This window comes from Pristiophorus japonicus, unplaced genomic scaffold (assembly GCF_044704955.1).
Source record: "Pristiophorus japonicus isolate sPriJap1 unplaced genomic scaffold, sPriJap1.hap1 HAP1_SCAFFOLD_42, whole genome shotgun sequence".
Lineage (NCBI taxonomy): Eukaryota > Metazoa > Chordata > Chondrichthyes > Pristiophoridae > Pristiophorus > Pristiophorus japonicus.
This window is the reverse complement of record NW_027254090.1, coordinates 717,787-744,977: the sequence shown is the minus strand read 5'-3', so window position 1 is coordinate 744,977 and position 27,191 is coordinate 717,787. Positions and strand designations below refer to the sequence as shown.

Sequence of the window (27,191 nt, the reverse complement as noted above, 5' to 3'; positions counted from 1 at the left end):
GCAGCTTCTCTCATCTTTTCAGCTCTAGAGAACCAGGACGCACACATATTCAGGGCAGAGGTGGAGATTGACGCTGAATGTATGCTTATCCCAATTGAGGTGAACTTATGCGTACAGACAGGAAGATATACTGATCAAGTATCGGCCGGAACCAAACAAGGCTTTCGGTTATCCAACGAGTCACAGAGCCGAGTACCTCTGAGATATTTTAACTTTACTCAGTTTGGCGGGTTTCACTTTGCTCTGGGATTTGGATGCTGAGGGAACATCGGCGTAAAATCACACGTTTTAACGTGAAATACGTCTGTTTTCTCACATGTCGAGCGGCTGTTAGAAGCGGAACTTTGAGTAAAACATGGCGGGGCTCGTCCGGGATTTGGCCCGTGACTCTCGCATTTCAAATGTGATCATTCCGAAGGGAGAATCATAACCGTGGACCAACGAGCCGCCGACAGTGAAAAGCGCAGCTCTCAGATTCTGACGGTGGTGAGAAATGATATTATGGCCCATCGTGCATGTGCTGTCTCTCAGATACCTATCGAATTAGTGCCCCTCGCCATTGTACTGCAACTGTTCTCCTTTTGACGAATATATTATTAATTTGAGACATGACATGAGGAAAGTACAGCATCCCTGTCAGTAAAAGGGGAATTTGGCGATGAGGTTAAATGTGAATGTCAAAAAGTGGATAAGCTGCAAGACAACGACGACGAGAATGGGATTCGAACCCATGCGTGCAGAGCACAATGGATTAGCAGTCCATCGCCTTAATCTCTCGGCCACCTCATCTCTGCTATAAGACATCGTCAGCCATTCAATCTCCTGCTTTTTGTATCCAAACATAAATAATGTGCAAGAAAGTCCACTTCACAGCTTGCTCTGCCCGTGCATGCAGATCGACAATGATGAAAACTTGCCATGAGATTCTTTGAGCAAACAGCCTTCCTTCACTTCAGGTGAGTGACTGGAAGAGATGGTTGGTTTCTCGGCAGAATCACAACAAAGAATATAAAATGTCTCGTAGCGAGCTAAGTTGACCGCGGCAGGACTCGAACCTGCAATCTTCTGATAACTTTGCGGTTGTCATCGAAGTCAGACGCCTTATCCATTAGGCCACGCGGCCGCTGCCAGCGACATTTATTGTGTTGTTGTATATATTGCGAGCAAATTCGGGGCAACTGCAATATCAAGGAGTGGATTTCGGAAAAGATGAGCATATTTCGAGTGAATGAACAGATGCACTGCGATCTGGGTGCGCACCGGCGCAGGCAACCCCAATGTAAATTGGAACACTATAGTTTAACAATTCGGTCATTGCAGCTGAAATCATACTCCTTCTCAAACAATACAGGATGACCCGGGTTTATGAGAAAATCCGTTTTAAAGGGAAAGATTATGAACCGGAACTGACAACCTGCCCATTTAAACAGACACAGAATGATCCGGGATTGCAAGGACATCCCTTTTACCCAGATGCAGAATGAACCTTGACTGACAGCAGTTCCCTTTTAAAAGAATAAAGTGAGATTTCGATCATCCCTGAAGGCAATTGTGCAGTGGGGCTCAGGACCACGCGGCGCAGAGACTGTTATTGAAGCCACAGGTGATAGACAAGGAGGGAGGGAAGGACGTAAAACCAGCCCAGTCTGAAACACACAAACAAACTAATATTCCTTAACCTCCAAAGGCAGGTTTTGAAATTTCAAATTGGAAATCCGGGACAGACAGCACATCCCTTTGAAACAGACACAGAATGATGAGGGTCTGATAGCACACCATTTTACAGAGACAGAGAATGATCTTGGACAGACAGCAAATCCCCTTAAAAGGGACACGGAAATAGAATGAATAAAAACAGATAAATATGTAAAACTCGGCAGGTCGTGCAGATTTTGTGGAGGAAGAATCCGGTTTCACGTTCTGTCGGATAATAATTGCGATATTTCAGGAAAAAGTTAAAGATTACAGATGTTTTCAACAAAAATAGCGCCTGGAAAAAATACGCAGCGAGAAATGTCAAATGGGAACGTTTGTGATGCAGCGGAACGAAGGAGTGATTAAATAATACATGGCACAATGGAGAAAGGCAAAGTGGGTGGTAATCGGGCAATAACGTAACAAAGGATGGTCCAGAGGAAGTGTTAGTGGGAATAGCAGAACCATTACCAGACAATGGGAGCGGTGCTTATCATTCGATACGTTGAACCTAATGTTGAGGCCAGAAGACGAGAACATGCTTACAATATAGGCTGTCACCGCCTTTTAATCAGACCAGGCAGCTTTGCCAGCCCGGATTGATTTCCTGTATGCTTTGAATTCGGCAGCCAAGGGACGAATTCAAAAAGCAGCTTCTCTCATCCTTTCAGCTCTAGAGAACCAGGACGCACTCATATTCAGGGCAGAGGTGGAGATTGACGCTGAATGTATGCTTATCCCAATTGAGGTGAACTTATGCGTACAGACAGGAAGATATACTGATCAAGTATCGGCCGGAACCAAACAAGGCTTTCGGTTATCCAACGAGTCACAGAGCCGAGTACCTCTGAGATATTTTAACTTTACTCAGTTTGGCGGGTTTCACTTTGCTCTGGGATTTGGATGCTGAGGGAACATCGGCGTAAAATCACACGTTTTAACGTGAAATACGTCTGTTTTCTCACATGTCGAGCGGCTGTTAGAAGCGGAAATTTGAGTAAAACATGGCGGGGCTCGTCCGGGATTTGGCCCGTGACTCTCGCATTTCAAATGTGATCATTCCGAAGGGAGAATCATAACCGTGGACCAACGAGCCGCCGACAGTGAAAAGCGCAGCTCTCAGATTCTGACGGTGGTGAGAAATGATATTATGGCCCATCGTGCATGTGCTGTCTCTCAGATACCTATCTAATTAGTGCCCCTCGCCATTGTACTGCAACTGTTCTCCTTTTGACCAATATATTATTAATTTGAGACATGACATGAGGAAAGTACAGCATCCCTGTAAGTAAAAGGGGAATTTGGCGATGAGGTTAAATGTGAATGTCAAAAAGTGGATAAGCTGCAAGACAACGACGACGAGAATGGGATTCGAACCCATGCGTGCAGAGCACAATGGATTAGCAGTCCATCGCCTTAATCTCTCGGCCACCTCATCTCTGCTATAAGACATCGTCAGCCATTCAATCTCCTGCTTTTTGTATCCAAACATAAATAATGTGCAAGAAAGTCCACTTCACAGCTTGCTCTGCCCGTGCATGCAGATCGACAATGATGAAAACTTGCCATGAGATTCTTTGAGCAAACAGCCTTCCTTCACTTCAGGTGAGTGACTGGAAGAGATGGTTGGTTTCTCGGCAGAATCACAACAAAGAATATAAAATGTCTCGTAGCGAGCTAAGTTGACCGCGGCAGGACTCGAACCTGCAATCTTCTGATAACTTTGCGGTTGTCATCGAAGTCAGACGCCTTATCCATTAGGCCACGCGGCCGCTGCCAGCAACATTTATTGTGTTGTTGTATATATTGCGAGCAAATTCGGGGCAACTGCAATATCAAGGAGTGGATTTCGGAAAAGATGAGCATATTTCGAGTGAATGAACAGATGCACTGCGATCTGGGTGCGCACCGGCGCAGGCAACCCCAATGTAAATTGGAACACTATAGTTTAACAATTCGGTCATTGCAGCTGAAATCATACTCCTTCTCAAACAATACAGGATGACCCGGGTTTATGAAAAAATCCGTTTTAAAGGGAAAGATTATGAACCGGAACTGACAACCTGCCCATTTAAACAGACACAGAATGATCCGGGATTGCAAGGACATCCCTTTTACCCAGATGCAGAATGAAGCTTGACTGACAGCAGTTCCCTTTTAAAAGAATAAAGTGAGATTTCGATCATCCCTGAAGGCAATTGTGCAGTGGGGCTCAGGACCACGCGGCGCAGAGACTGTTATTGAAGCCACAGGTGATGGACAAGGAGGGAGGGAAGGACGTAAAACCAGCCCAGTCTGAAACACACGAACAAACTAATATTCCTTAACCTCCAAAGCCAGGTTTTGAAATTTCAAATTGGAAATCCGTACAGACAGCACATCCCTTTGAAACAGACACAGAATGATGAGGGTCTGATAGCACACCATTTTACAGAGACAGAGAATGATCTTGGACAGACAGCAAATCCCCTTAAAAGGGACACGGAAATAGAATGAATAAAAACAGATAAATATGTAAAACTCGGCAGGTCGTGCAGATTTTGTGGAGGAAGAATCCGGTTTCACGTTCTGTCGGATAATAATTCCGATATTTCAGGAAAAAGTTAAAGATTACAGATGTTTTCAACAAAAATAGCGCCTGGAAAAAATACGCAGCGAGAAATGTCAAATGGGAACGTTTGTGATGCAGCGGAACGAAGGAGTAATTAAATAATACATGGCACAATGGAGAAAGGCAAAGTGGGTGGTAATCGGGCAATAACGTAACAAAGGGTGGTCCAGAGGAAGTGTTAGTGTGAATAGCAGAACCATTACCAGACAATGGGAGCGATGCTTATCATCCGATACGTTGAACCTAATGTTGAGGCCAGAAGACGAGAACATGCTTACAATATAGGCTGTCACCGCCTTTTAATCAGACCAGGCAGCTTTGCCAGCCCGGATTGATTTCCTGTATGCTTTGAATTCGGCAGCCAAGGGACGAATTCAAAAAGCAGCTTCTCTCATCTTTTCAGCTCTAGAGAACCAGGACGCACACATATTCAGGGCAGAGGTGGAGATTGACGCTGAATGTATGCTTATCCCAATTGAGGTGAACTTATGCGTACAGACAGGAAGATATACTGATCAAGTATCGGCCGGAACCAAACAAGGCTTTCGGTTATCCAACGAGTCACAGAGCCGAGTACCTCTGAGATATTTTAACTTTACTCAGTTTGGCGGGTTTCACTTTGCTCTGGGATTTGGATGCTGAGGGAACATCGGCGTAAAATCACACGTTTTAACGTGAAATACGTCTGTTTTCTCACATGTCGAGCGGCTGTTAGAAGCGGAACTTTGAGTAAAACATGGCGGGGCTCGTCCGGGATTTGGCCCGTGACTCTCGCATTTCAAATGTGATCATTCCGAAGGGAGAATCATAACCGTGGACCAACGAGCCGCCGACAGTGAAAAGCGCAGCTCTCAGATTCTGACGGTGGTGAGAAATGATATGATGGCCCATCGTGCATGTGCTGTCTCTCAGATACCTATCGAATTAGTGCCCCTCGCCATTGTACTGCAACTGTTCTCCTTTTGACGAATATATTATTAATTTGAGACATGACATGAGGAAAGTACAGCATCCCTGTCAGTAAAAGGGGAATTTGGAGATGAGATGAAATGTGAATGTCAAAAAGTGTTTAACCTGCAAGCCAACGACGACGAGAATGGGATTCGAACCCATGCGTGCAGAGCACAATGGATTAGCAGTCCATCGCCTTAACCTCTCGGCCACCTCGTCTCTGCTATAAGATATCGTCAGCCATTCAATCTCCTGCTTTTTGTATCCAAACAGAAATAATGTGCAAGAAAGTCCACTTCACAGCTTGCTCTGCCCGTGCATGCAGATCGACAATGATGAAAACTTGCCATGAGATTCTTTGAGCAAACAGCCTTCCTTCACTTCAGGTGAGTGACTGGAACAGATGGCTGGTTTCTCGGCAGAATCACAACAAAGAATATAAAATGTCTCGTAGCGAGCTAAGTTGACCGCGGCAGGACTCGAACCTGCAATCTTCTGATAACTTTGCGGTTGTCATCGAAGTCAGACGCCTTATCCATTAGGCCACGCGGCCGCTGCCAGCCACATTCATTGTGTTGTTGTATATATTGCGAGCAAATTCGGGGCAACTGCAATATCAAGGAGTGGATTTAGGAAAAGATGAGCATATTTCGAGTGAATGAACAGATGCACTGCGATCTGGGTGCGCACCGGCGCAGGCAACCCCAATGTAAATTGGAACACTATAGTTTAACAATTCGGTCATTGCAGCTGAAATCATACTCCTTCTCAAACAATACAGGATGACCCGGGTTTATGAGATAATCCGTTTTAAAGGGAAAGATTATGAACCGGAACTGACAACCAGCCCATTTAAACAGACACAGAATGATCCGGGATTGCAAGGACATCCCTTTTACCCAGATGCAGAATGACCCTTGACTGACAGCAGTTCCCTTTTAAAAGAATAAAGTGAGATTTCGATCATCCCTGAAGGCAATTGTGCAGTGGGGCTCAGGACCACGCGGCGCAGAGACTGTTATTGAAGCCACAGGTGATAGACAGGGAAGGACGTAAAACCAGCCCAGTCTGAAACACACGAACAAACTAATATTCCTTAACCTCCAAAGCCAGGTTTTGAAATTTCAAATTGGAAATCCGGGACAGACAGCACATCCCTTTGAAACAGACACAGAATGATGAGGGTCTGATAGCACACCATTTTACAGAGACAGAGAATGATCTTGGACAGACAGCAAATCCCCTTAAAAGGGACACGGAAATAGAATGAATAAAAACAGATAAATATGTAAAACTCGGCAGGTCGTGCAGATTTTGTGGAGGAAGAATCCGGTTTCACGTTCTGTCGGATAATAATTCCGATATTTCAGGAAAAAGTTAAAGATTACAGATGTTTTCAACAAAAATAGCGCCTGGAAAAAATACGCAGCGAGAAATGTCAAATGGGAACGTTTGTGATGCAGCGGAACGAAGGAGTAATTAAATAATACATGGCACAATGGAGAAAGGCAAAGTGGGTGGTAATCGGGCAATAACGTAACAAAGGGTGGTCCAGAGGAAGTGTTAGTGTGAATAGCAGAACCATTACCAGACAATGGGAGCGATGCTTATCATCCGATACGTTGAACCTAATGATGAGGCCAGAAGACGAGAACATGCTTACAATATAGGCTGTCACCGCCTTTTAATCAGACCAGGCAGCTTTGCCAGCCCGGATTGATTTCCTGTATGCTTTGAATTCGGCAGCCAAGGGACGAATTCAAAAAGCAGCTTCTCTCATCTTTTCAGCTCTAGAGAACCAGGACGCACACATATTCAGGGCAGAGGTGGAGATTGACGCTGAATGTATGCTTATCCCAATTGAGGTGAACTTATGCGTACAGACAGGAAGATATACTGATCAAGTATCGGCCGGAACCAAACAAGGCTTTCGGTTATCCAACGAGTCACAGAGCCGAGTACCTCTGAGATATTTTAACTTTACTCAGTTTGGCGGGTTTCACTTTGCTCTGGGATTTGGATGCTGAGGGAACATCGGCGTAAAATCACACGTTTTAACGTGAAATACGTCTGTTTTCTCACATGTCGAGCGGCTGTTAGAAGCGGAACTTTGAGTAAAACATGGCGGGGCTCGTCCGGGATTTGGCCCGTGACTCTCGCATTTCAAATGTGATCATTCCGAAGGGAGAATCATAACCGTGGACCAACGAGCCGCCGACAGTGAAAAGCGCAGCTCTCAGATTCTGACGGTGGTGAGAAATGATATGATGGCCCATCGTGCATGTGCTGTCTCTCAGATACCTATCGAATTAGTGCCCCTCGCCATTGTACTGCAACTGTTCTCCTTTTGACGAATATATTATTAATTTGAGACATGACATGAGGAAAGTACAGCATCCCTGTCAGTAAAAGGGGAATTTGGAGATGAGATGAAATGTGAATGTCAAAAAGTGTTTAACCTGCAAGCCAACGACGACGAGAATGGGATTCGAACCCATGCGTGCAGAGCACAATGGATTAGCAGTCCATCGCCTTAACCTCTCGGCCACCTCGTCTCTGCTATAAGATATCGTCAGCCATTCAATCTCCTGCTTTTTGTATCCAAACAGAAATAATGTGCAAGAAAGTCCACTTCACAGCTTGCTCTGCCCGTGCATGCAGATCGACAATGATGAAAACTTGCCATGAGATTCTTTGAGCAAACAGCCTTCCTTCACTTCAGGTGAGTGACTGGAACAGATGGCTGGTTTCTCGGCAGAATCACAACAAAGAATATAAAATGTCTCGTAGCGAGCTAAGTTGACCGCGGCAGGACTCGAACCTGCAATCTTCTGATAACTTTGCGGTTGTCATCGAAGTCAGACGCCTTATCCATTAGGCCACGCGGCCGCTGCCAGCCACATTCATTGTGTTGTTGTATATATTGCGAGCAAATTCGGGGCAACTGCAATATCAAGGAGTGGATTTAGGAAAAGATGAGCATATTTCGAGTGAATGAACAGATGCACTGCGATCTGGGTGCGCACCGGCGCAGGCAACCCCAATGTAAATTGGAACACTATAGTTTAACAATTCGGTCATTGCAGCTGAAATCATACTCCTTCTCAAACAATACAGGATGACCCGGGTTTATGAGATAATCCGTTTTAAAGGGAAAGATTATGAACCGGAACTGACAACCAGCCCATTTAAACAGACACAGAATGATCCGGAATTGCAAGGACATCCCTTTTACCCAGATGCAGAATGACCCTTGACTGACAGCAGTTCCCTTTTAAAAGAATAAAGTGAGATTTCGATCATCCCTGAAGGCAATTGTGCAGTGGGGCTCAGGACCACGCGGCGCAGAGACTGTTATTGAAGCCAATGGTGATAGACAAGGAGGGAGGGAAGGACGTAAAACCAGCCCAGTCTGAAACACAGGAACAAACTAATATTCCTTAACCTCCAAAGCCAGGTTTTGAAATTTCAAATTGGAAATCCGGGACAGACAGCACATCCCTTTGAAACAGACACAGAATGATGAGGGTCTGATAGCACACCATTTTACAGAGACAGAGAATGATCTTGGACAGACAGCAAATCCCCTTAAAAGGGACACGGAAATAGAATGAATAAAAACAGATAAATATGTACAACTCGGCAGGTCGTGCAGATTTTGTGGAGGAAGAATCCGGTTTCACGTTCTGTCGGATAATAATTCCGATATTTCAGGAAAAAGTTAAAGATTACAGATGTTTTCAACAAAAATAGCGCCTGGAAAAAATACGCAGCGAGAAATGTCAAATGGGAACGTTTGTGATGCAGCGGAACGAAGGAGTAATTAAATAATACATGGCACAATGGAGAAAGGCAAAGTGGGTGGTAATCGGGCAATAACGTAACAAAGGGTGGTCCAGAGGAAGTGTTAGTGTGAATAGCAGAACCATTACCAGACAATGGGAGCGATGCTTATCATCCGATACGTTGAACCTAATGTTGAGGCCAGAAGACGAGAACATGCTTACAATATAGGCTGTCACCGCCTTTTAATCAGACCAGGCAGCTTTGCCAGCCCGGATTGATTTCCTGTATGCTTTGAATTCGGCAGCCAAGGGACGAATTCAAAAAGCAGCTTCTCTCATCTTTTCAGCTCTAGAGAACCAGGACGCACACATATTCAGGGCAGAGGTGGAGATTGACGCTGAATGTATGCTTATCCCAATTGAGGTGAACTTATGCGTACAGACAGGAAGATATACTGATCAAGTATCGGCCGGAACCAAACAAGGCTTTCGGTTATCCAACGAGTCACAGAGCCGAGTACCTCTGAGATATTTTAACTTTACTCAGTTTGGCGGGTTTCACTTTGCTCTGGGATTTGGATGCTGAGGGAACATCGGCGTAAAATCACACGTTTTAACGTGAAATACGTCTGTTTTCTCACATGTCGAGCGGCTGTTAGAAGCGGAACTTTGAGTAAAACATGGCGGGGCTCGTCCGGGATTTGGCCCGTGACTCTCGCATTTCAAATGTGATCATTCCGAAGGGAGAATCATAACCGTGGACCAACGAGCCGCCGACAGTGAAAAGCGCAGCTCTCAGATTCTGACGGTGGTGAGAAATGATATGATGGCCCATCGTGCATGTGCTGTCTCTCAGATACCTATCGAATTAGTGCCCCTCGCCATTGTACTGCAACTGTTCTCCTTTGGACGAATATATTATTAATTTGAGACATGACATGAGGAAAGTACAGCATCCCTGTCAGTAAAAGGGGAATTTGGAGATGAGATGAAATGTGAATGTCAAAAAGTGTTTAACCTGCAAGCCAACGACGACGAGAATGGGATTCGAACCCAAGCGTGCAGAGCACAATGGATTAGCAGTCCATCGCCTTAACCTCTCGGCCACCTCGTCTCTGCTATAAGATATCGTCAGCCATTCAATCTCCTGCTTTTTGTATCCAAACAGAAATAATGTGCAAGAAAGTCCACTTCACAGCTTGCTCTGCCCGTGCATGCAGATCGACAATGATGAAAACTTGCCATGAGATTCTTTGAGCAAACAGCCTTCCTTCACTTCAGGTGAGTGACTGGAACAGATGGCTGGTTTCTCGGCAGAATCACAACAAAGAATATAAAATGTCTCGTAGCGAGCTAAGTTGACCGCGGCAGGACTCGAACCTGCAATCTTCTGATAACTTTGCGGTTGTCATCGAAGTCAGACGCCTTATCCATTAGGCCACGCGGCCGCTGCCAGCCACATTCATTGTGTTGTTGTATATATTGCGAGCAAATTCGGGGCAACTGCAATATCAAGGAGTGGATTTAGGAAAAGATGAGCATATTTCGAGTGAATGAACAGATGCACTGCGATCTGGGTGCGCACCGGCGCAGGCAACCCCAATGTAAATTGGAACACTATAGTTTAACAATTCGGTCATTGCAGCTGAAATCATACTCCTTCTCAAACAATACAGGATGACCCGGGTTTATGAGATAATCCGTTTTAAAGGGAAAGATTATGAACCGGAACTGACAACCAGCCCATTTAAACAGACACAGAATGATCCGGAATTGCAAGGACATCCCTTTTACCCAGATGCAGAATGACCCTTGACTGACAGCAGTTCCCTTTTAAAAGAATAAAGTGAGATTTCGATCATCCCTGAAGGCAATTGTGCAGTGGGGCTCAGGACCACGCGGCGCAGAGACTGTTATTGAAGCCACAGGTGATAGACAAGGAGGGAGGGAAGGACGTAAAACCAGCCCAGTCTGAAACACACGAACAAACTAATATTCCTTAACCTCCAAAGCCAGGTTTTGAAATTTCAAATTGGAAATCCGGGACAGACAGCACATCCCTTTGAAACAGACACAGAATGATGAGGGTCTGATAGCACACCATTTTACAGAGACAGAGAATGATCTTGGACAGACAGCAAATCCCCTTAAAAGGGACACGGAAATAGAATGAATAAAAACAGATAAATATGTAAAACTCGGCAGGTCGTGCAGATTTTGTGGAGGAAGAATCCGGTTTCACGTTCTGTCGGATAATAATTCCGATATTTCAGGAAAAAGTTAAAGATTACAGATGTTTTCAACAAAAATAGCGCCTGGAAAAAATACGCAGCGAGAAATGTCAAATGGGAACGTTTGTGATGCAGCGGAACGAAGGAGTAATTAAATAATACATGGCACAATGGAGAAAGGCAAAGTGGGTGGTAATCGGGCAATAACGTAACAAAGGGTGGTCCAGAGGAAGTGTTAGTGTGAATAGCAGAACCATTACCAGACAATGGGAGCGATGCTTATCATCCGATACGTTGAACCTAATGTTGAGGCCAGAAGACGAGAACATGCTTACAATATAGGCTGTCACCGCCTTTTAATCAGACCAGGCAGCTTTGCCAGCCCGGATTGATTTCCTGTATGCTTTGAATTCGGCAGCCAAGGGACGAATTCAAAAAGCAGCTTCTCTCATCTTTTCAGCTCTAGAGAACCAGGACGCACACATATTCAGGGCAGAGGTGGAGATTGACGCTGAATGTATGCTTATCCCAATTGAGGTGAACTTATGCGTACAGACAGGAAGATATACTGATCAAGTATCGGCCGGAACCAAACAAGGCTTTCGGTTATCCAACGAGTCACAGAGCCGAGTACCTCTGAGATATTTTAACTTTACTCAGTTTGGCGGGTTTCACTTTGCTCTGGGATTTGGATGCTGAGGGAACATCGGCGTAAAATCACACGTTTTAACGTGAAATACGTCTGTTTTCTCACATGTCGAGCGGCTGTTAGAAGCGGAACTTTGAGTAAAACATGGCGGGGCTCGTCCGGGATTTGGCCCGTGACTCTCGCATTTCAAATGTGATCATTCCGAAGGGAGAATCATAACCGTGGACCAACGAGCCGCCGACAGTGAAAAGCGCAGCTCTCAGATTCTGACGGTGGTGAGAAATGATATGATGGCCCATCGTGCATGTGCTGTCTCTCAGATACCTATCGAATTAGTGCCCCTCGCCATTGTACTGCAACTGTTCTCCTTTTGACGAATATATTATTAATTTGAGACATGACATGAGGAAAGTACAGCATCCCTGTCAGTAAAAGGGGAATTTGGAGATGAGATGAAATGTGAATGTCAAAAAGTGTTTAACCTGCAAGCCAACGACGACGAGAATGGGATTCGAACCCATGCGTGCAGAGCACAATGGATTAGCAGTCCATCGCCTTAACCTCTCGGCCACCTCGTCTCTGCTATAAGATATCGTCAGCCATTCAATCTCCTGCTTTTTGTATCCAAACAGAAATAATGTGCAAGAAAGTCCACTTCACAGCTTGCTCTGCCCGTGCATGCAGATCGACAATGATGAAAACTTGCCATGAGATTCTTTGAGCAAACAGCCTTCCTTCACTTCAGGTGAGTGACTGGAACAGATGGCTGGTTTCTCGGCAGAATCACAACAAAGAATATAAAATGTCTCGTAGCGAGCTAAGTTGACCGCGGCAGGACTCGAACCTGCAATCTTCTGATAACTTTGCGGTTGTCATCGAAGTCAGACGCCTTATCCATTAGGCCACGCGGCCGCTGCCAGCCACATTCATTGTGTTGTTGTATATATTGCGAGCAAATTCGGGGCAACTGCAATATCAAGGAGTGGATTTAGGAAAAGATGAGCATATTTCGAGTGAATGAACAGATGCACTGCGATCTGGGTGCGCACCGGCGCAGGCAACCCCAATGTAAATTGGAACACTATAGTTTAACAATTCGGTCATTGCAGCTGAAATCATACTCCTTCTCAAACAATACAGGATGACCCGGGTTTATGAGATAATCCGTTTTAAAGGGAAAGATTATGAACCGGAACTGACAACCAGCCCATTTAAACAGACACAGAATGATCCGGAATTGCAAGGACATCCCTTTTACCCAGATGCAGAATGACCCTTGACTGACAGCAGTTCCCTTTTAAAAGAATAAAGTGAGATTTCGATCATCCCTGAAGGCAATTGTGCAGTGGGGCTCAGGACCACGCGGCGCAGAGACTGTTATTGAAGCCAATGGTGATAGACAAGGAGGGAGGGAAGGACGTAAAACCAGCCCAGTCTGAAACACAGGAACAAACTAATATTCCTTAACCTCCAAAGCCAGGTTTTGAAATTTCAAATTGGAAATCCGGGACAGACAGCACATCCCTTTGAAACAGACACAGAATGATGAGGGTCTGATAGCACACCATTTTACAGAGACAGAGAATGATCTTGGACAGACAGCAAATCCCCTTAAAAGGGACACGGAAATAGAATGAATAAAAACAGATAAATATGTACAACTCGGCAGGTCGTGCAGATTTTGTGGAGGAAGAATCCGGTTTCACGTTCTGTCGGATAATAATTCCGATATTTCAGGAAAAAGTTAAAGATTACAGATGTTTTCAACAAAAATAGCGCCTGGAAAAAATACGCAGCGAGAAATGTCAAATGGGAACGTTTGTGATGCAGCGGAACGAAGGAGTAATTAAATAATACATGGCACAATGGAGAAAGGCAAAGTGGGTGGTAATCGGGCAATAACGTAACAAAGGGTGGTCCAGAGGAAGTGTTAGTGTGAATAGCAGAACCATTACCAGACAATGGGAGCGATGCTTATCATCCGATACGTTGAACCTAATGTTGAGGCCAGAAGACGAGAACATGCTTACAATATAGGCTGTCACCGCCTTTTAATCAGACCAGGCAGCTTTGCCAGCCCGGATTGATTTCCTGTATGCTTTGAATTCGGCAGCCAAGGGACGAATTCAAAAAGCAGCTTCTCTCATCTTTTCAGCTCTAGAGAACCAGGACGCACACATATTCAGGGCAGAGGTGGAGATTGACGCTGAATGTATGCTTATCCCAATTGAGGTGAACTTATGCGTACAGACAGGAAGATATACTGATCAAGTATCGGCCGGAACCAAACAAGGCTTTCGGTTATCCAACGAGTCACAGAGCCGAGTACCTCTGAGATATTTTAACTTTACTCAGTTTGGCGGGTTTCACTTTGCTCTGGGATTTGGATGCTGAGGGAACATCGGCGTAAAATCACACGTTTTAACGTGAAATACGTCTGTTTTCTCACATGTCGAGCGGCTGTTAGAAGCGGAACTTTGAGTAAAACATGGCGGGGCTCGTCCGGGATTTGGCCCGTGACTCTCGCATTTCAAATGTGATCATTCCGAAGGGAGAATCATAACCGTGGACCAACGAGCCGCCGACAGTGAAAAGCGCAGCTCTCAGATTCTGACGGTGGTGAGAAATGATATGATGGCCCATCGTGCATGTGCTGTCTCTCAGATACCTATCGAATTAGTGCCCCTCGCCATTGTACTGCAACTGTTCTCCTTTTGACGAATATATTATTAATTTGAGACATGACATGAGGAAAGTACAGCATCCCTGTCAGTAAAAGGGGAATTTGGAGATGAGATGAAATGTGAATGTCAAAAAGTGTTTAACCTGCAAGCCAACGACGACGAGAATGGGATTCGAACCCATGCGTGCAGAGCACAATGGATTAGCAGTCCATCGCCTTAACCTCTCGGCCACCTCGTCTCTGCTATAAGATATCGTCAGCCATTCAATCTCCTGCTTTTTGTATCCAAACAGAAATAATGTGCAAGAAAGTCCACTTCACAGCTTGCTCTGCCCGTGCATGCAGATCGACAATGATGAAAACTTGCCATGAGATTCTTTGAGCAAACAGCCTTCCTTCACTTCAGGTGAGTGACTGGAACAGATGGCTGGTTTCTCGGCAGAATCACAACAAAGAATATAAAATGTCTCGTAGCGAGCTAAGTTGACCGCGGCAGGACTCGAACCTGCAATCTTCTGATAACTTTGCGGTTGTCATCGAAGTCAGACGCCTTATCCATTAGGCCACGCGGCCGCTGCCAGCCACATTCATTGTGTTGTTGTATATATTGCGAGCAAATTCGGGGCAACTGCAATATCAAGGAGTGGATTTAGGAAAAGATGAGCATATTTCGAGTGAATGAACAGATGCACTGCGATCTGGGTGCGCACCGGCGCAGGCAACCCCAATGTAAATTGGAACACTATAGTTTAACAATTCGGTCATTGCAGCTGAAATCATACTCCTTCTCAAACAATACAGGATGACCCGGGTTTATGAGATAATCCGTTTTAAAGGGAAAGATTATGAACCGGAACTGACAACCAGCCCATTTAAACAGACACAGAATGATCCGGAATTGCAAGGACATCCCTTTTACCCAGATGCAGAATGACCCTTGACTGACAGCAGTTCCCTTTTAAAAGAATAAAGTGAGATTTCGATCATCCCTGAAGGCAATTGTGCAGTGGGGCTCAGGACCACGCGGCGCAGAGACTGTTATTGAAGCCAATGGTGATAGACAAGGAGGGAGGGAAGGACGTAAAACCAGCCCAGTCTGAAACACAGGAACAAACTAATATTCCTTAACCTCCAAAGCCAGGTTTTGAAATTTCAAATTGGAAATCCGGGACAGACAGCACATCCCTTTGAAACAGACACAGAATGATGAGGGTCTGATAGCACACCATTTTACAGAGACAGAGAATGATCTTGGACAGACAGCAAATCCCCTTAAAAGGGACACGGAAATAGAATGAATAAAAACAGATAAATATGTACAACTCGGCAGGTCGTGCAGATTTTGTGGAGGAAGAATCCGGTTTCACGTTCTGTCGGATAATAATTCCGATATTTCAGGAAAAAGTTAAAGATTACAGATGTTTTCAACAAAAATAGCGCCTGGAAAAAATACGCAGCGAGAAATGTCAAATGGGAACGTTTGTGATGCAGCGGAACGAAGGAGTAATTAAATAATACATGGCACAATGGAGAAAGGCAAAGTGGGTGGTAATCGGGCAATAACGTAACAAAGGGTGGTCCAGAGGAAGTGTTAGTGTGAATAGCAGAACCATTACCAGACAATGGGAGCGATGCTTATCATCCGATACGTTGAACCTAATGTTGAGGCCAGAAGACGAGAACATGCTTACAATATAGGCTGTCACCGCCTTTTAATCAGACCAGGCAGCTTTGCCAGCCCGGATTGATTTCCTGTATGCTTTGAATTCGGCAGCCAAGGGACGAATTCAAAAAGCAGCTTCTCTCATCTTTTCAGCTCTAGAGAACCAGGACGCACACATATTCAGGGCAGAGGTGGAGATTGACGCTGAATGTATGCTTATCCCAATTGAGGTGAACTTATGCGTACAGACAGGAAGATATACTGATCAAGTATCGGCCGGAACCAAACAAGGCTTTCGGTTATCCAACGAGTCACAGAGCCGAGTACCTCTGAGATATTTTAACTTTACTCAGTTTGGCGGGTTTCACTTTGCTCTGGGATTTGGATGCTGAGGGAACATCGGCGTAAAATCACACGTTTTAACGTGAAATACGTCTGTTTTCTCACATGTCGAGCGGCTGTTAGAAGCGGAACTTTGAGTAAAACATGGCGGGGCTCGTCCGGGATTTGGCCCGTGACTCTCGCATTTCAAATGTGATCATTCCGAAGGGAGAATCATAACCGTGGACCAACGAGCCGCCGACAGTGAAAAGCGCAGCTCTCAGATTCTGACGGTGGTGAGAAATGATATGATGGCCCATCGTGCATGTGCTGTCTCTCAGATACCTATCGAATTAGTGCCCCTCGCCATTGTACTGCAACTGTTCTCCTTTGGACGAATATATTATTAATTTGAGACATGACATGAGGAAAGTACAGCATCCCTGTCAGTAAAAGGGGAATTTGGAGATGAGATGAAATGTGAATGTCAAAAAGTGTTTAACCTGCAAGCCAACGACGACGAGAATGGGATTCGAACCCAAGCGTGCAGAGCACAATGGATTAGCAGTCCATCGCCTTAACCTCTCGGCCACCTCGTCTCTGCTATAAGATATCGTCAGCCATTCAATCTCCTGCTTTTTGTATCCAAACAGAAATAATGTGCAAGAAAGTCCACTTCACAGCTTGCTCTGCCCGTGCATGCAGATCGACAATGATGAAAACTTGCCATGAGATTCTTTGAGCAAACAGCCTTCCTTCACTTCAGGTGAGTGACTGGAACAGATGGCTGGTTTCTCGGCAGAATCACAACAAAGAATATAAAATGTCTCGTAGCGAGCTAAGTTGACCGCGGCAGGACTCGAACCTGCAATCTTCTGATAACTTTGCGGTTGTCATCGAAGTCAGACGCCTTATCCATTAGGCCACGCGGCCGCTGCCAGCCACATTCATTGTGTTGTTGTATATATTGCGAGCAAATTCGGGGCAACTGCAATATCAAGGAGTGGATTTAGGAAAAGATGAGCATATTTCGAGTGAATGAACAGATGCACTGCGATCTGGGTGCGCACCGGCGCAGGCAACCCCAATGTAAATTGGAACACTATAGTTTAACAATTCGGTCATTGCAGCTGAAATCATACTCCTTCTCAAACAATACAGGATGACCCGGGTTTATGAGATAATCCGTTTTAAAGGGAAAGATTATGAACCGGAACTGACAACCAGCCCATTTAAACAGACACAGAATGATCCGGAATTGCAAGGACATCCCTTTTACCCAGATGCAGAATGACCCTTGACTGACAGCAGTTCCCTTTTAAAAGAATAAAGTGAGATTTCGATCATCCCTGAAGGCAATTGTGCAGTGGGGCTCAGGACCACGCGGCGCAGAGACTGTTATTGAAGCCACAGGTGATAGACAAGGAGGGAGGGAAGGACGTAAAACCAGCCCAGTCTGAAACACACGAACAAACTAATATTCCTTAACCTCCAAAGCCAGGTTTTGAAATTTCAAATTGGAAATCCGGGACAGACAGCACATCCCTTTGAAACAGACACAGAATGATGAGGGTCTGATAGCACACCATTTTACAGAGACAGAGAATGATCTTGGACAGACAGCAAATCCCCTTAAAAGGGACACGGAAATAGAATGAATAAAAACAGATAAATATGTAAAACTCGGCAGGTCGTGCAGATTTTGTGGAGGAAGAATCCGGTTTCACGTTCTGTCGGATAATAATTCCGATATTTCAGGAAAAAGTTAAAGATTACAGATGTTTTCAACAAAAATAGCGCCTGGAAAAAATACGCAGCGAGAAATGTCAAATGGGAACGTTTGTGATGCAGCGGAACGAAGGAGTAATTAAATAATACATGGCACAATGGAGAAAGGCAAAGTGGGTGGTAATCGGGCAATAACGTAACAAAGGGTGGTCCAGAGGAAGTGTTAGTGTGAATAGCAGAACCATTACCAGACAATGGGAGCGATGCTTATCATCCGATACGTTGAACCTAATGTTGAGGCCAGAAGACGAGAACATGCTTACAATATAGGCTGTCACCGCCTTTTAATCAGACCAGGCAGCTTTGCCAGCCCGGATTGATTTCCTGTATGCTTTGAATTCGGCAGCCAAGGGACGAATTCAAAAAGCAGCTTCTCTCATCCTTTCAGCTCTAGAGAACCAGGACGCACTCATATTCAGGGCAGAGGTGGAGATTGACGCTGAATGTATGCTTATCCCAATTGAGGTGAACTTATGCGTACAGACAGGAAGATATACTGATCAAGTATCGGCCGGAACCAAACAAGGCTTTCGGTTATCCAACGAGTCACAGAGCCGAGTACCTCTGAGATATTTTAACTTTACTCAGTTTGGCGGGTTTCACTTTGCTCTGGGATTTGGATGCTGAGGGAACATCGGCGTAAAATCACACGTTTTAACGTGAAATACGTCTGTTTTCTCACATGTCGAGCGGCTGTTAGAAGCGGAACTTTGAGTAAAACATGGCGGGGCTCGTCCGGGATTTGGCCCGTGACTCTCGCATTTCAAATGTGATCATTCCGAAGGGAGAATCATAACCGTGGACCAACGAGCCGCCGACAGTGAAAAGCGCAGCTCTCAGATTCTGACGGTGGTGAGAAATGATATTATGGCCCATCGTGCATGTGCTGTCTCTCAGATACCTATCGAATTAGTGCCCCTCGCCATTGTACTGCAACTGTTCTCCTTTTGACGAATATATTATTAATTTGAGACATGACATGAGGAAAGTACAGCATCCCTGTCAGTAAAAGGGGAATTTGGCGATGAGGTTAAATGTGAATGTCAAAAAGTGGATAAGCTGCAAGACAACGACGACGAGAATGGGATTCGAACCCATGCGTGCAGAGCACAATGGATTAGCAGTCCATCGCCTTAATCTCTCGGCCACCTCATCTCTGCTATAAGACATCGTCAGCCATTCAATCTCCTGCTTTTTGTATCCAAACATAAATAATGTGCAAGAAAGTCCACTTCACAGCTTGCTCTGCCCGTGCATGCAGATCGACAATGATGAAAACTTGCCATGAGATTCTTTGAGCAAACAGCCTTCCTTCACTTCAGGTGAGTGACTGGAAGAGATGGTTGGTTTCTCGGCAGAATCACAACAAAGAATATAAAATGTCTCGTAGCGAGCTAAGTTGACCGCGGCAGGACTCGAACCTGCAATCTTCTGATAACTTTGCGGTTGTCATCGAAGTCAGACGCCTTATCCATTAGGCCACGCGGCCGCTGCCAGCAACATTTATTGTGTTGTTGTATATATTGCGAGCAAATTCGGGGCAACTGCAATATCAAGGAGTGGATTTCGGAAAAGATGAGCATATTTCGAGTGAATGAACAGATGCACTGCGATCTGGGTGCGCACCGGCGCAGGCAACCCCAATGTAAATTGGAACACTATAGTTTAACAATTCGGTCATTGCAGCTGAAATCATACTCCTTCTCAAACAATACAGGATGACCCGGGTTTATGAGAAAATCCGTTTTAAAGGGAAAGATTATGAACCGGAACTGACAACCTGCCCATTTAAACAGACACAGAATGATCCGGGATTGCAAGGACATCCCTTTTACCCAGATGCAGAATGAACCTTGACTGACAGCAGTTCCCTTTTAAAAGAATAAAGTGAGATTTCGATCATCCCTGAAGGCAATTGTGCAGTGGGGCTCAGGACCACGCGGCGCAGAGACTGTTATTGAAGCCACAGGTGATAGACAAGGAGGGAGGGAAGGACGTAAAACCAGCCCAGTCTGAAACACACGAACAAACTAATATTCCTTAACCTCCAAAGCCAGGTTTTGAAATTTCAAATTGGAAATCCGGGACAGACAGCACATCCCTTTGAAACAGACACAGAATGATGAGGGTCTGATAGCACACCATTTTACAGAGACAGAGAATGATCTTGGACAGACAGCAAATCCCCTTAAAAGGGACACGGAAATAGAATGAATAAAAACAGATAAATATGTAAAACTCGGCAGGTCGTGCAGATTTTGTGGAGGAAGAATCCGGTTTCACGTTCTGTCGGATAATAATTCCGATATTTCAGGAAAAAGTTAAAGATTACAGATGTTTTCAACAAAAATAGCGCCTGGAAAAAATACGCAGCGAGAAATGTCAAATGGGAACGTTTGTGATGCAGCGGAACGAAGGAGTAATTAAATAATACATGGCACAATGGAGAAAGGCAAAGTGGGTGGTAATCGGGCAATAACGTAACAAAGGGTGGTCCAGAGGAAGTGTTAGTGTGAATAGCAGAACCATTACCAGACAATGGGAGCGATGCTTATCATCCGATACGTTGAACCTAATGTTGAGGCCAGAAGACGAGAACATGCTTACAATATAGGCTGTCACCGCCTTTTAATCAGACCAGGCAGCTTTGCCAGCCCGGATTGATTTCCTGTATGCTTTGAATTCGGCAGCCAAGGGACGAATTCAAAAAGCAGCTTCTCTCATCCTTTCAGCTCTAGAGAACCAGGACGCACTCATATTCAGGGCAGAGGTGGAGATTGACGCTGAATGTATGCTTATCCCAATTGAGGTGAACTTATGCGTACAGACAGGAAGATATACTGATCAAGTATCGGCCGGAACCAAACAAGGCTTTCGGTTATCCAACGAGTCACAGAGCCGAGTACCTCTGAGATATTTTAACTTTACTCAGTTTGGCGGGTTTCACTTTGCTCTGGGATTTGGATGCTGAGGGAACATCGGCGTAAAATCACACGTTTTAACGTGAAATACGTCTGTTTTCTCACATGTCGAGCGGCTGTTAGAAGCGGAACTTTGAGTAAAACATGGCGGGGCTCGTCCGGGATTTGGCCCGTGACTCTCGCATTTCAAATGTGATCATTCCGAAGGGAGAATCATAACCGTGGACCAACGAGCCGCCGACAGTGAAAAGCGCAGCTCTCAGATTCTGACGGTGGTGAGAAATGATATTATGGCCCATCGTGCATGTGCTGTCTCTCAGATACCTATCGAATTAGTGCCCCTCGCCATTGTACTGCAACTGTTCTCCTTTTGACGAATATATTATTAATTTGAGACATGACATGAGGAAAGTACAGCATCCCTGTCAGTAAAAGGGGAATTTGGCGATGAGGTTAAATGTGAATGTCAAAAAGTGGATAAGCTGCAAGACAACGACGACGAGAATGGGATTCGAACCCATGCGTGCAGAGCACAATGGATTAGCAGTCCATCGCCTTAATCTCTCGGCCACCTCATCTCTGCTATAAGACATCGTCAGCCATTCAATCTCCTGCTTTTTGTATCCAAACATAAATAATGTGCAAGAAAGTCCACTTCACAGCTTGCTCTGCCCGTGCATGCAGATCGACAATGATGAAAACTTGCCATGAGATTCTTTGAGCAAACAGCCTTCCTTCACTTCAGGTGAGTGACTGGAAGAGATGGTTGGTTTCTCGGCAGAATCACAACAAAGAATATAAAATGTCTCGTAGCGAGCTAAGTTGACCGCGGCAGGACTCGAACCTGCAATCTTCTGATAACTTTGCGGTTGTCATCGAAGTCAGACGCCTTATCCATTAGGCCACGCGGCCGCTGCCAGCAACATTTATTGTGTTGTTGTATATATTGCGAGCAAATTCGGGGCAACTGCAATATCAAGGAGTGGATTTCGGAAAAGATGAGCATATTTCGAGTGAATGAACAGATGCACTGCGATCTGGGTGCGCACCGGCGCAGGCAACCCCAATGTAAATTGGAACACTATAGTTTAACAATTCGGTCATTGCAGCTGAAATCATACTCCTTCTCAAACAATACAGGATGACCCGGGTTTATGAGAAAATCCGTTTTAAAGGGAAAGATTATGAACCGGAACTGACAACCTGCCCATTTAAACAGACACAGAATGATCCGGGATTGCAAGGACATCCCTTTTACCCAGATGCAGAATGAACCTTGACTGACAGCAGTTCCCTTTTAAAAGAATAAAGTGAGATTTCGATCATCCCTGAAGGCAATTGTGCAGTGGGGCTCAGGACCACGCGGCGCAGAGACTGTTATTGAAGCCACAGGTGATAGACAAGGAGGGAGGGAAGGACGTAAAACCAGCCCAGTCTGAAACACACAAACAAACTAATATTCCTTAACCTCCAAAGGCAGGTTTTGAAATTTCAAATTGGAAATCCGGGACAGACAGCACATCCCTTTGAAACAGACACAGAATGATGAGGGTCTGATAGCACACCATTTTACAGAGACAGAGAATGATCTTGGACAGACAGCAAATCCCCTTAAAAGGGACACGGAAATAGAATGAATAAAAACAGATAAATATGTAAAACTCGGCAGGTCGTGCAGATTTTGTGGAGGAAGAATCCGGTTTCACGTTCTGTCGGATAATAATTGCGATATTTCAGGAAAAAGTTAAAGATTACAGATGTTTTCAACAAAAATAGCGCCTGGAAAAAATACGCAGCGAGAAATGTCAAATGGGAACGTTTGTGATGCAGCGGAACGAAGGAGTGATTAAATAATACATGGCACAATGGAGAAAGGCAAAGTGGGTGGTAATCGGGCAATAACGTAACAAAGGATGGTCCAGAGGAAGTGTTAGTGGGAATAGCAGAACCATTACCAGACAATGGGAGCGGTGCTTATCATTCGATACGTTGAACCTAATGTTGAGGCCAGAAGACGAGAACATGCTTACAATATAGGCTGTCACCGCCTTTTAATCAGACCAGGCAGCTTTGCCAGCCCGGATTGATTTCCTGTATGCTTTGAATTCGGCAGCCAAGGGACGAATTCAAAAAGCAGCTTCTCTCATCCTTTCAGCTCTAGAGAACCAGGACGCACTCATATTCAGGGCAGAGGTGGAGATTGACGCTGAATGTATGCTTATCCCAATTGAGGTGAACTTATGCGTACAGACAGGAAGATATACTGATCAAGTATCGGCCGGAACCAAACAAGGCTTTCGGTTATCCAACGAGTCACAGAGCCGAGTACCTCTGAGATATTTTAACTTTACTCAGTTTGGCGGGTTTCACTTTGCTCTGGGATTTGGATGCTGAGGGAACATCGGCGTAAAATCACACGTTTTAACGTGAAATACGTCTGTTTTCTCACATGTCGAGCGGCTGTTAGAAGCGGAAATTTGAGTAAAACATGGCGGGGCTCGTCCGGGATTTGGCCCGTGACTCTCGCATTTCAAATGTGATCATTCCGAAGGGAGAATCATAACCGTGGACCAACGAGCCGCCGACAGTGAAAAGCGCAGCTCTCAGATTCTGACGGTGGTGAGAAATGATATTATGGCCCATCGTGCATGTGCTGTCTCTCAGATACCTATCTAATTAGTGCCCCTCGCCATTGTACTGCAACTGTTCTCCTTTTGACCAATATATTATTAATTTGAGACATGACATGAGGAAAGTACAGCATCCCTGTAAGTAAAAGGGGAATTTGGCGATGAGGTTAAATGTGAATGTCAAAAAGTGGATAAGCTGCAAGACAACGACGACGAGAATGGGATTCGAACCCATGCGTGCAGAGCACAATGGATTAGCAGTCCATCGCCTTAATCTCTCGGCCACCTCATCTCTGCTATAAGACATCGTCAGCCATTCAATCTCCTGCTTTTTGTATCCAAACATAAATAATGTGCAAGAAAGTCCACTTCACAGCTTGCTCTGCCCGTGCATGCAGATCGACAATGATGAAAACTTGCCATGAGATTCTTTGAGCAAACAGCCTTCCTTCACTTCAGGTGAGTGACTGGAAGAGATGGTTGGTTTCTCGGCAGAATCACAACAAAGAATATAAAATGTCTCGTAGCGAGCTAAGTTGACCGCGGCAGGACTCGAACCTGCAATCTTCTGATAACTTTGCGGTTGTCATCGAAGTCAGACGCCTTATCCATTAGGCCACGCGGCCGCTGCCAGCAACATTTATTGTGTTGTTGTATATATTGCGAGCAAATTCGGGGCAACTGCAATATCAAGGAGTGGATTTCGGAAAAGATGAGCATATTTCGAGTGAATGAACAGATGCACTGCGATCTGGGTGCGCACCGGCGCAGGCAACCCCAATGTAAATTGGAACACTATAGTTTAACAATTCGGTCATTGCAGCTGAAATCATACTCCTTCTCAAACAATACAGGATGACCCGGGTTTATGAAAAAATCCGTTTTAAAGGGAAAGATTATGAACCGGAACTGACAACCTGCCCATTTAAACAGACACAGAATGATCCGGGATTGCAAGGACATCCCTTTTACCCAGATGCAGAATGAACCTTGACTGACAGCAGTTCCCTTTTAAAAGAATAAAGTGAGATTTCGATCATCCCTGAAGGCAATTGTGCAGTGGGGCTCAGGACCACGCGGCGCAGAGACTGTTATTGAAGCCACAGGTGATGGACAAGGAGGGAGGGAAGGACGTAAAACCAGCCCAGTCTGAAACACACGAACAAACTAATATTCCTTAACCTCCAAAGCCAGGTTTTGAAATTTCAAATTGGAAATCCGTACAGACAGCACATCCCTTTGAAACAGACACAGAATGATGAGGGTCTGATAGCACACCATTTTACAGAGACAGAGAATGATCTTGGACAGACAGCAAATCCCCTTAAAAGGGACACGGAAATAGAATGAATAAAAACAGATAAATATGTAAAACTCGGCAGGTCGTGCAGATTTTGTGGAGGAAGAATCCGGTTTCACGTTCTGTCGGATAATAATTCCGATATTTCAGGAAAAAGTTAAAGATTACAGATGTTTTCAACAAAAATAGCGCCTGGAAAAAATACGCAGCGAGAAATGTCAAATGGGAACGTTTGTGATGCAGCGGAACGAAGGAGTAATTAAATAATACATGGCACAATGGAGAAAGGCAAAGTGGGTGGTAATCGGGCAATAACGTAACAAAGGGTGGTCCAGAGGAAGTGTTAGTGTGAATAGCAGAACCATTACCAGACAATGGGAGCGATGCTTATCATCCGATACGTTGAACCTAATGTTGAGGCCAGAAGACGAGAACATGCTTACAATATAGGCTGTCACCGCCTTTTAATCAGACCAGGCAGCTTTGCCAGCCCGGATTGATTTCCTGTATGCTTTGAATTCGGCAGCCAAGGGACGAATTCAAAAAGCAGCTTCTCTCATCTTTTCAGCTCTAGAGAACCAGGACGCACACATATTCAGGGCAGAGGTGGAGATTGACGCTGAATGTATGCTTATCCCAATTGAGGTGAACTTATGCGTACAGACAGGAAGATATACTGATCAAGTATCGGCCGGAACCAAACAAGGCTTTCGGTTATCCAACGAGTCACAGAGCCGAGTACCTCTGAGATATTTTAACTTTACTCAGTTTGGCGGGTTTCACTTTGCTCTGGGATTTGGATGCTGAGGGAACATCGGCGTAAAATCACACGTTTTAACGTGAAATACGTCTGTTTTCTCACATGTCGAGCGGCTGTTAGAAGCGGAACTTTGAGTAAAACATGGCGGGGCTCGTCCGGGATTTGGCCCGTGACTCTCGCATTTCAAATGTGATCATTCCGAAGGGAGAATCATAACCGTGGACCAACGAGCCGCCGACAGTGAAAAGCGCAGCTCTCAGATTCTGACGGTGGTGAGAAATGATATGATGGCCCATCGTGCATGTGCTGTCTCTCAGATACCTATCGAATTAGTGCCCCTCGCCATTGTACTGCAACTGTTCTCCTTTTGACGAATATATTATTAATTTGAGACATGACATGAGGAAAGTACAGCATCCCTGTCAGTAAAAGGGGAATTTGGAGATGAGATGAAATGTGAATGTCAAAAAGTGTTTAACCTGCAAGCCAACGACGACGAGAATGGGATTCGAACCCATGCGTGCAGAGCACAATGGATTAGCAGTCCATCGCCTTAACCTCTCGGCCACCTCGTCTCTGCTATAAGATATCGTCAGCCATTCAATCTCCTGCTTTTTGTATCCAAACAGAAATAATGTGCAAGAAAGTCCACTTCACAGCTTGCTCTGCCCGTGCATGCAGATCGACAATGATGAAAACTTGCCATGAGATTCTTTGAGCAAACAGCCTTCCTTCACTTCAGGTGAGTGACTGGAACAGATGGCTGGTTTCTCGGCAGAATCACAACAAAGAATATAAAATGTCTCGTAGCGAGCTAAGTTGACCGCGGCAGGACTCGAACCTGCAATCTTCTGATAACTTTGCGGTTGTCATCGAAGTCAGACGCCTTATCCATTAGGCCACGCGGCCGCTGCCAGCCACATTCATTGTGTTGTTGTATATATTGCGAGCAAATTCGGGGCAACTGCAATATCAAGGAGTGGATTTAGGAAAAGATGAGCATATTTCGAGTGAATGAACAGATGCACTGCGATCTGGGTGCGCACCGGCGCAGGCAACCCCAATGTAAATTGGAACACTATAGTTTAACAATTCGGTCATTGCAGCTGAAATCATACTCCTTCTCAAACAATACAGGATGACCCGGGTTTATGAGATAATCCGTTTTAAAGGGAAAGATTATGAACCGGAACTGACAACCAG

The 27,191-nt window shown here is 45.0% G+C and overlaps 24 non-coding genes across 24 annotated transcripts; all 24 read right to left on the bottom strand.

The window, feature by feature from the left end:
- Positions 1-707: 707 nt before the first annotated feature.
- trnas-gcu (transfer RNA serine (anticodon GCU)) lies at positions 708-789 on the bottom strand. Its single transcript has one exon. It is a non-coding gene; the product is annotated as a tRNA-Ser (tRNA).
- A 245-nt stretch (positions 790-1,034) lies between these two features.
- Positions 1,035-1,123, bottom strand: trnar-ucg (transfer RNA arginine (anticodon UCG)). Its single transcript is given in 2 exon segments — positions 1,035-1,070; positions 1,087-1,123. It is a non-coding gene; the product is annotated as a tRNA-Arg (tRNA).
- Positions 1,124-3,051: 1,928 nt separating this feature from the next.
- trnas-gcu (transfer RNA serine (anticodon GCU)) lies at positions 3,052-3,133 on the bottom strand. The gene has a single exon. It is a non-coding gene; the product is annotated as a tRNA-Ser (tRNA).
- A 245-nt stretch (positions 3,134-3,378) lies between these two features.
- Positions 3,379-3,467, bottom strand: trnar-ucg (transfer RNA arginine (anticodon UCG)). Its single transcript is given in 2 exon segments — positions 3,379-3,414; positions 3,431-3,467. It is a non-coding gene; the product is annotated as a tRNA-Arg (tRNA).
- Positions 3,468-5,394: 1,927 nt separating this feature from the next.
- trnas-gcu (transfer RNA serine (anticodon GCU)) lies at positions 5,395-5,476 on the bottom strand. Its single transcript has one exon. It is a non-coding gene; the product is annotated as a tRNA-Ser (tRNA).
- Positions 5,477-5,721: 245 nt separating this feature from the next.
- trnar-ucg (transfer RNA arginine (anticodon UCG)) lies at positions 5,722-5,810 on the bottom strand. The gene is given in 2 exon segments: positions 5,722-5,757; positions 5,774-5,810. It is a non-coding gene; the product is annotated as a tRNA-Arg (tRNA).
- A 1,920-nt stretch (positions 5,811-7,730) lies between these two features.
- trnas-gcu (transfer RNA serine (anticodon GCU)) lies at positions 7,731-7,812 on the bottom strand. Its single transcript has one exon. It is a non-coding gene; the product is annotated as a tRNA-Ser (tRNA).
- Positions 7,813-8,057: 245 nt separating this feature from the next.
- trnar-ucg (transfer RNA arginine (anticodon UCG)) lies at positions 8,058-8,146 on the bottom strand. Its single transcript is given in 2 exon segments — positions 8,058-8,093; positions 8,110-8,146. It is a non-coding gene; the product is annotated as a tRNA-Arg (tRNA).
- Positions 8,147-10,074: 1,928 nt separating this feature from the next.
- On the bottom strand, positions 10,075-10,156 carry trnas-gcu (transfer RNA serine (anticodon GCU)). Its single transcript has one exon. It is a non-coding gene; the product is annotated as a tRNA-Ser (tRNA).
- Positions 10,157-10,401: 245 nt separating this feature from the next.
- trnar-ucg (transfer RNA arginine (anticodon UCG)) lies at positions 10,402-10,490 on the bottom strand. Its single transcript is given in 2 exon segments — positions 10,402-10,437; positions 10,454-10,490. It is a non-coding gene; the product is annotated as a tRNA-Arg (tRNA).
- A 1,928-nt stretch (positions 10,491-12,418) lies between these two features.
- trnas-gcu (transfer RNA serine (anticodon GCU)) lies at positions 12,419-12,500 on the bottom strand. Its single transcript has one exon. It is a non-coding gene; the product is annotated as a tRNA-Ser (tRNA).
- A 245-nt stretch (positions 12,501-12,745) lies between these two features.
- Positions 12,746-12,834, bottom strand: trnar-ucg (transfer RNA arginine (anticodon UCG)). Its single transcript is given in 2 exon segments — positions 12,746-12,781; positions 12,798-12,834. It is a non-coding gene; the product is annotated as a tRNA-Arg (tRNA).
- Positions 12,835-14,762: 1,928 nt separating this feature from the next.
- Positions 14,763-14,844, bottom strand: trnas-gcu (transfer RNA serine (anticodon GCU)). The gene has a single exon. It is a non-coding gene; the product is annotated as a tRNA-Ser (tRNA).
- A 245-nt stretch (positions 14,845-15,089) lies between these two features.
- trnar-ucg (transfer RNA arginine (anticodon UCG)) lies at positions 15,090-15,178 on the bottom strand. Its single transcript is given in 2 exon segments — positions 15,090-15,125; positions 15,142-15,178. It is a non-coding gene; the product is annotated as a tRNA-Arg (tRNA).
- A 1,928-nt stretch (positions 15,179-17,106) lies between these two features.
- On the bottom strand, positions 17,107-17,188 carry trnas-gcu (transfer RNA serine (anticodon GCU)). Its single transcript has one exon. It is a non-coding gene; the product is annotated as a tRNA-Ser (tRNA).
- Positions 17,189-17,433: 245 nt separating this feature from the next.
- trnar-ucg (transfer RNA arginine (anticodon UCG)) lies at positions 17,434-17,522 on the bottom strand. Its single transcript is given in 2 exon segments — positions 17,434-17,469; positions 17,486-17,522. It is a non-coding gene; the product is annotated as a tRNA-Arg (tRNA).
- A 1,928-nt stretch (positions 17,523-19,450) lies between these two features.
- Positions 19,451-19,532, bottom strand: trnas-gcu (transfer RNA serine (anticodon GCU)). The gene has a single exon. It is a non-coding gene; the product is annotated as a tRNA-Ser (tRNA).
- A 245-nt stretch (positions 19,533-19,777) lies between these two features.
- On the bottom strand, positions 19,778-19,866 carry trnar-ucg (transfer RNA arginine (anticodon UCG)). Its single transcript is given in 2 exon segments — positions 19,778-19,813; positions 19,830-19,866. It is a non-coding gene; the product is annotated as a tRNA-Arg (tRNA).
- A 1,928-nt stretch (positions 19,867-21,794) lies between these two features.
- Positions 21,795-21,876, bottom strand: trnas-gcu (transfer RNA serine (anticodon GCU)). The gene has a single exon. It is a non-coding gene; the product is annotated as a tRNA-Ser (tRNA).
- A 245-nt stretch (positions 21,877-22,121) lies between these two features.
- On the bottom strand, positions 22,122-22,210 carry trnar-ucg (transfer RNA arginine (anticodon UCG)). Its single transcript is given in 2 exon segments — positions 22,122-22,157; positions 22,174-22,210. It is a non-coding gene; the product is annotated as a tRNA-Arg (tRNA).
- A 1,928-nt stretch (positions 22,211-24,138) lies between these two features.
- trnas-gcu (transfer RNA serine (anticodon GCU)) lies at positions 24,139-24,220 on the bottom strand. The gene has a single exon. It is a non-coding gene; the product is annotated as a tRNA-Ser (tRNA).
- A 245-nt stretch (positions 24,221-24,465) lies between these two features.
- trnar-ucg (transfer RNA arginine (anticodon UCG)) lies at positions 24,466-24,554 on the bottom strand. The gene is given in 2 exon segments: positions 24,466-24,501; positions 24,518-24,554. It is a non-coding gene; the product is annotated as a tRNA-Arg (tRNA).
- A 1,927-nt stretch (positions 24,555-26,481) lies between these two features.
- On the bottom strand, positions 26,482-26,563 carry trnas-gcu (transfer RNA serine (anticodon GCU)). The gene has a single exon. It is a non-coding gene; the product is annotated as a tRNA-Ser (tRNA).
- Positions 26,564-26,808: 245 nt separating this feature from the next.
- trnar-ucg (transfer RNA arginine (anticodon UCG)) lies at positions 26,809-26,897 on the bottom strand. Its single transcript is given in 2 exon segments — positions 26,809-26,844; positions 26,861-26,897. It is a non-coding gene; the product is annotated as a tRNA-Arg (tRNA).
- Positions 26,898-27,191: the final 294 nt, after the last annotated feature.